This window comes from Montipora capricornis, chromosome 2, assembly GCF_036669925.1.
Source record: "Montipora capricornis isolate CH-2021 chromosome 2, ASM3666992v2, whole genome shotgun sequence".
Taxonomy (NCBI): domain Eukaryota; kingdom Metazoa; phylum Cnidaria; class Anthozoa; order Scleractinia; family Acroporidae; genus Montipora; species Montipora capricornis.
In genome coordinates this window covers 40163361-40170860 of record NC_090884.1, presented here as the reverse complement: position 1 = coordinate 40170860, position 7500 = coordinate 40163361, and the positions used below count along the sequence as shown (strand labels likewise).

General features: G+C 43.3%; 1 long non-coding RNA gene across 1 annotated transcript; it reads right to left on the bottom strand.

Annotated features, from left to right (window-relative positions):
- Positions 1-4644: 4644 nt before the first annotated feature.
- Positions 4645-7429, bottom strand: LOC138037990 (uncharacterized). Its single transcript, XR_011130162.1, has 3 exons — positions 7306-7429; positions 6172-6436; positions 4645-5880 (listed from the first exon to the last, which is right to left on the bottom strand). It is a non-coding gene; the product is annotated as an uncharacterized lncRNA (long non-coding RNA).
- Between the last annotated feature and the right edge of the window lie 71 nt (positions 7430-7500).

Genomic DNA, 7500 nt, shown 5'->3' with positions numbered 1-7500 from the left:
TAATCCACGACAAGCAAATAGGTACGGCCCTTTAGCTGAAGCAAATCCGTTCCGATGATCTGCCATGTTCTGTCTGGAACCCCTGAGGAAATAAGGGGTTCCGCTCGGAAAGTTCGATGTTCTGCACATTTGCGGCATCCCTGAACCGTATTCTCAATCTGCCTACTAAGGCCTGGCCACCACACAGACATCTTGGCACGGCTGCCACATTTTGTGATACCCTGATGACCTTCATGCAAACGATCAAGAATCTCTATCCTCATGCAGGATGGTATGATGACTCTGGAAGCCTTAAGAAGTAATCCACGAACTAAGGTAATTTCTCCTCTCTCACTCCAATAGCCTTTCAGTGCCTCCGGAACTCTATCTTTTTCTGGCCAGCCAATTTGGCAGTAGACTGCGAGCTAGGCACACTTCATCCTCCTCCTGGCGCTCCCTTATCTCTTCCAGTCGTCTATCACTTAGAACACTGTGCGCGTACAGGGCTATTTCTTCTTCTTGTAAGCCCCACTGCCGCTCCTGGTTTACCGGAGCTCTTGAGAGGGTATCTGCTGTCGTCAAACTCTTGCCTGGAACATGGAAGATGGAATACTGGAATCTGAGCAGCCTCATTCGAAGACGCTGAATTCTTGGTGGCATTTCATTTAAGTTCTTTGACCCCAGGAGAGGAACTAATGGCTTATGATCAGTTTCAATATGAAATGGCTTACCGATGAGGTAGTTCGATAACCTTTCGCATGCCCAGGTCACTGCTAGGGCTTCCTTCTCGACTTGGGCGTACCTCTGTTCTGTTGGCGTCAATGACCTTGGTATGTATGCAACAGGTTTCCAACCGCCATCCTCTTGGGCTTGCGTGAGAACTCGCCAAGACCAAATGAGGAAGCATCCGATGAAACCCTTGTCTCTTTGGCTGGATCATAGAGGGCTAGTGTTGGCGCAGAGACTAGTCCCTTCTTTACGTCATCAAATGCTTTCTGCTGAGCCTCAGTCCACAGCCATGCATTGTTCTTACTCAGAAGATCTCTCAGTGGCTTTGTAATGTCAGCCAGGTTTGGGATGTACTTCCCTACTTGATTGACCATGCCAAGGAACCGCCTTATTTGTGCAATGTCAGTTGGTTCCCCCATCTGTGTGACAGCTTCCACCTTAGTGGGGTCGATTTGCACTCCATCTTTGCCTATCACATGCCCCAGAAATTCCACTTTATCTGTTGAGAACTTGCACTTCTCCAGGTTAAGGGTAACATTAGCATCTGCTAGCCTCTCCAGTACTGCAATCAATCTCTTATCATGCTGCTCTTGAGTCTCTCCAAACACCGAGATGTCATCAACTTGACACTCCACTCCATCTAAACCTTCGAGGATTCTCTGCATCGCTTTTTGGAAGTGCTCGGGCGCCGAAGAAATACCGAAGGGTAATCTGAAAGTGAAAGTGGTAACCAACTTTGAATTCTCACTTAACTTCCTCTGCCAACATCCACTGTTTGCATCCAGCTTAGACATAATCTTAGCACCAGACAGTTTGGCTAGAGTTTGTTCAGTCGTTGGCATTTGGTGGACCTCTCTCTGAACAGCCTTATTTAACTGGACAAAGTCACCACAAATTCTGACACTGCCATTCCTTTTGGGTACAACAACAATCGGAGAACACCACTGGGTAGGTTGATCGATCTGTTCTATCACTCCCATTTGCTCCATTCGCCCGAGTTCCTCCTTCACTTTAGGTAGTAAAGGAATAGGAATACGCCTTGGTGTAGTCAAATTAAATGGGGTAACTGAGTCATCCAGCTTGATCTTGTAAACACCATCCACGCATCCTAACCCCTGAAACAAGCTAGGGAACATCTTCTCATAGTTGCTGTCCTTGGCGTCAACAGCAGAGATTCTAGCAATTGTCCCGAGCCGGCTACACGCACTTCTTCCCAACAAGGACTGCTCAAGACCAGGAACCACATAAATTTCGTCAGCACAGCATTGCAGGTTATGCGTAAGGGATGCTGTAAATTTACCTTTGCAGAACAGTGGTACTTTGCAAGGGCCATACAATTTCTTATCGGGTGGAAGAAGCTTCCCCTGAACTGACAAAAGACCATAAGTCTTTTCTGAAGTGACAGAAACATCACCCCCACTGTCAAGCTTGACACTAACTGGGTCACCATTTACCAGAATTTCAGCTCTCCAGGGAGTTGCACGCACGCTATCTTCACTGATCTCCCCGAGAAACTCACTGGTGTCTGGCTCTTCAGAAAACTGATCCTCGGTTACAACTTCTCCAACCTGCTGGGACAGGCAAACTCGGGCATAATGTTCTTTCTTGGAACATTTAAAACAAACAGAATTAATGGCAGGGCAATTTCCTCTAGAGTGATCTGCAGATGATCCACATCGTAAACAGCTGCTGACTTTTGACTTATCTCTAGCACCAGCGACACCTCCACTTTTCTTTGGTGGAAACTTCTCTGACTTTGCTCTGAATTTGGCTCCAATCGCATCGATTTCGGTGGACATCGACCGCTGACCACTTCTAATGACGTCTTGTTGTTTCTTGACTGACTCGCTTTCCCTGGCCATTTTAACAGCTTTTTCAAGAGTCAAAGTCGATTCCAACTGCATCTTTTCACTTAGAGTGCATCCTTAACTCCAACAACAATACGATCTCGAATCATTTCTTCTTTCAAGGCGCCAAAGTTGCAATGCTCGGCCAAACAATAAAAGGACGTGATGAATTCCTCAGCAGTTTCGTCAGCTTGGGTTCTCTGGTTGAATTTCGCTCGCTCATAAATGACATTTCAGGAAATACTGGTCGAACTTTTCCTTTACCTTGTCGTACTTTAGTCTGTCTCCCTCATCGCCAAACATAAATGTAGTCATAACATCGTCGGTGGCATCGCCCACGGCGTAGAGCAATGTGTTTACTTCAACTTCTTCGCTTTTCTTGTGTAGATCACACGCCATCCGATATCCACCACACCGACGAATCCATTTCTCCCACTTGTCTGGCTTTTTGAAATCGAACATTTCGGGTGCAGTAATTTTGTTAGCCATGATTTCTCTGGAACAGCAGTACACTTACTTCCCGGGTTTCTTCGGATGTCGCAGCGAATAATTTCTTAAGTTCTCTTTTGAAAATATGTAGCGTCGCTCGAGTGACCTCGAAGAACTCTCCCGTATTTTCTTCTGAGAGCCTCGGCTATCCAGCTATCTTCCCGTCAAAAGACTCAAACAACCACTTCTGACACCATGTTGAGTGAATTATCGGCGAGCGTAAACTAAAAGCAACACGACGCCATTCATTCATGAACTCAAGTGCCTTTACTCCCAGTCACGTGATCAGGTACAAAGTACAAACTATGACGATTTCAACATCACAACAAAAATGTCCACCCGGCGTCAAGTGAAGGTGGCAAAATGTCCTTTGTACAACCAAAATCGCTAGCCTGTGGACGTCACATAGAATCAAAATCCCTACCCTGGGAACAGACCTCAGGATCAAACTCCCGTGGTTAGCCCGACCCCCCCTCCCTGGGGCTTAACATTGACAGGTGCATAAATACAGCATAATTTTATATGATCAATAATTATTTAATTATTTTGTCTTAACTGCATAACTTCATATGTTTCTTCACTTTTATGTTGCAGACTGGGAGGTGCAGTGGCCTCATGGTTAGTGTGCTCGACTCCGGATCGAGTGGTCCGGGTTCGGGTCCTGGCTGGGGACATTGTGTTGTGTTCTTGGGCAAGACACTTTACTCTCACGGTGCCTCTCTCCACCCAGGTGTATAAATGGGTACCGGCGAAATGCTGGGGGAAACCCTGCGACGGACTAGCATCCCATCCAGGGGGGAGTAGAAATACTCCTAGTCGCTTCATGCTACAGTAACTGGAGATAAGCGCCGGCCTGGTGGGCCTTCTAGGCTCGTAGCGGACTTGAAATAATCCTTTACCTTCTTGCTGATAACAAATTAAATATATATAGCAGCTGAACTTCCACTCTGACTTTATTTCTTTACTAAAAATTATGTTACTAGGATAGTTTTGTACTGTAGCTAGGCAAACGTAGCAGGACAGAAGGCACTTGTGGCAACAGAGCCCTTTTCGCAACCCAGTTCAATGGGTGTTATACCAGATCTGCTCATGTGTCTTGATAGATTTCTTGTTTATGAGGGTGCTGGGATGCAAGCAAAATTAAATAATGGCCAATTTCCATTGGGTTATTTCTGGACAACAACATGACCACTGCGACTAAACGTAAACTCAAAACTCAAAGTGAGATCTCTTGACAACAATATTCAATGTTTCCATATCTCTACATGTAGTTAAAGATTTAAGATCATTCTTACCTGCCTGGCCACAAGTTATGTTCTCAACATCACAAATGACACCTGTGAATTCTGCAGGACAAATACATTCAAAATCTATTCCAGTTTGTTTGCATGTACCTCCATTTTTACAAGGTCGACTTTGGCACCAATCAATTGTACTTTCACAGTTCAGGGTTGTATATAAGAGCCGGCAGCCGGCGAAGTTCGCCGGCTTCTCTGTCAGGTTTCGCCGGCTACTTTCATTATTTGAAGATTCAAGACATGTAGAGGAGATGATGTTACCGGAAGGAAAAATCACTCAAGGACGTTTTAGTCCGCGCAAAACTTCCTTTAATCATGCTGCAATCATAAAAAAACTTGTAAACAAAGAAATACTTTCAAAAGATTTGTTCTCATTCCAGAAGGAAATTTACATATGATGTTCTGCTAGCAACACGCTCAGCCTGCGTTCACGCATCTCTTACCACAACTCAACTGAGGAACAAAACTAGCCCCTGATCATTCACTAACCGCTCCTTTGTTTTCACTTCGAACCTTTCAGTTGATCATTTATAGCGAACGTAGAAGCTGAGGACTCGTAGACTTTATTTAAACACTTGAACGTAAAGCTCCTCGGAGTTAAATCCTACTTGCCCGCGTAAGTGCTCGTCCTCTCGACGGTATCTGTACGCTTCATCATGACAACGGATCTTTATCCAACGTCACTCTTGATCAACTCTCACTGCTTTACGGAACTCCTAAACTCATCGGAAAAAAAACTACATCACTCTTAAACCGCTCGAGTGATTTTCAATTTTCGAATTACTACAACCAAGTTCCGCAAGCATATTTTCCCGCTAATTACACAATGGAACGGATGTGTGTCATCTTCACACCTAAACAGGATCGAAACATCCTTTACGCCATTGGCCAATTAGTATCCTCCAATCAGCTGCTTAATTTAACAACCAATCAGAAGCCTTTGCTGGTCTAGTCCTTCAAAGTATGAGCCATGTTTACAAGTTGTCAAGTGGCAATATTTGCCAGGCTCGTTAGCTCCAGCAAAACCACCAAAAAGATACAAAAAATATCACTTAACTTTTTGTTTATAGGGTTGTATTATTGAAATGTCTTTCTTTGAGTAACATGGTTTTCATAGTATAATTGCAGCTTGATTCATCCCTCTAATGTTTGAGTTTCATGGCCCAAAATGCCAGGAAATGCATTTTCCGGCATTCAGTTTTCAAAAATTTTCCTGGGGGAGCATGACCCCGGACCCCCCTAGAAGCGATGGGTTAAAGCCCATCGTGTGGGTCCTCCGGACCCACAACCGTCTACTTTGCAAAAAACTCCGGGTACTTAAAACCTTAAAGAAAACCCTGCAGTTTTGTCTAGTATAACCAGGTTTACAATAGCAGCTGTAAGTTCCTATTTCATCAACACAAGTGGCTCCATTCTGACAGGGAAATGAGAGACACTCATCTATGTGGTATTCACATCTCTGTCCAGTGAATCCTTGTGGGCATTCACATGCAGAACCATCAACTTGGTCAATGCAATTTGATCCATGTAAGCACGGACTACAATAGAAGAAACATACCAACGTGAGTAAACTGCTAAAAGACAACAAATGTTGTTAACATATTGACACCTAAAGCAGACCCAACTGATGAGTAAAAAAATAATCGTCTGGCATGATACAGAACAAAATCCACATGTACATGTATAAGTCCCATTTTCAGGAGGGAATGGGGTTTACAGGTATGACTCCTTATCAAGACTCTGACTCACAGAATAGAAATGAGCTGACGGAAAATAACAGTCTGATGTTTCCATCTTCCATACAATAAAGCATTACGAGAAAAACCTACCTGGATTGACAATCATCAATATTGTCCGTACAGTTAATGCCAGCGTATCCAGTGTAACAGTCACACACGTACTTGTTGATGCCATCTCTGCAGGATCCATTTTTACATGGGTTTGGCATACATTCATTAATATCAATTTGACAAAACTGGCCAATGTACCCTGGGGGACACGTACAATTGTAACTGTTAGACAGGGAGTGGCACGTTGCTCCGTGTTGGCAGAAGTTTACCAGGCAATTATCAATTAATGTTTCACAGCTTCTCCCTACCAGTCAAAAGAAAAAAGAAATAACATTTCCTTTTAACAGTGTAGGCACTTCAGGCACAGATCAAGGCAGTAGAAGATTTACACTGTATAAGGTCCAGAACCTCACTAAGCAAAAGAGAGTAAAACAGAATGCTTGCATTGTAAAGTCACCCCAACAAACATCCGCACCTCGAGGTAAGGGAAAAGTACAGTAGCTCATTTGCCACAGCAGATGCTGTTCTGGAGCCCATCATTCATGGTAGGAAGTAACTGAAGAAGACATTCTACAATTTATTCAGTACCATGAAGACACCATTTGCTTCCAATTAAATGAGCAGGGTTTCAAGATCAAGTGGCCTTAATAGGAAGCCTTCACAAAGTATTCTGGATTCAAAGACCTCAACTTATTTTGTTCAATTCTCTTTAATCCTTGTTTGTTATTACCATATTTACTTGTGTATAAGTTGACCTTTTATGTAATCATCAGCCCAAAAAAATTATACTCAAACAGTAACTTCACCTGTTTTCAAGCGAAAATCTAAGAAGGTGCTTTTTTTGACTTTCAGTCAGATATAAGTATACATGTATCCTGGCTGCTTTCCAAATTAAAGGTTATCAACAAATTGCCTTTCACAGTACAATTATGCCAACTCTCCCTGATTATCTGGGAGTCTCCTGGATAAAAACGACTTTGAACCTTTTAAAGACTTTGCTCCATTGTAGACTCACAGGGTTCTCAATAGAACCCGTAACCTGAAACATCTGTCATAGGTGTCAGTAGTAAGTTTTACTTCTGTGAAAGCACCTTGATCAGTAAATCACTGAGTCAATCAATATTGCAAATAAAACAACGACTTTTGGAGTGAATAAATGTGTAAACTATGTACTTAACACTCTTTGCTCTTGCAATTTCCCTTGTCACATAGCCTGTCCACAGAACGACTGAACAATCACTGTATTTGAAGGGCTTCGATTGCAATGAAAAAACATAGCCGCCATATTGAATTCAAAACATTTTAGCCCAGGCCACTCGCACACTGTACTTCTGCATTACAGTTGAAAATACAATGTAGCACAGCAAC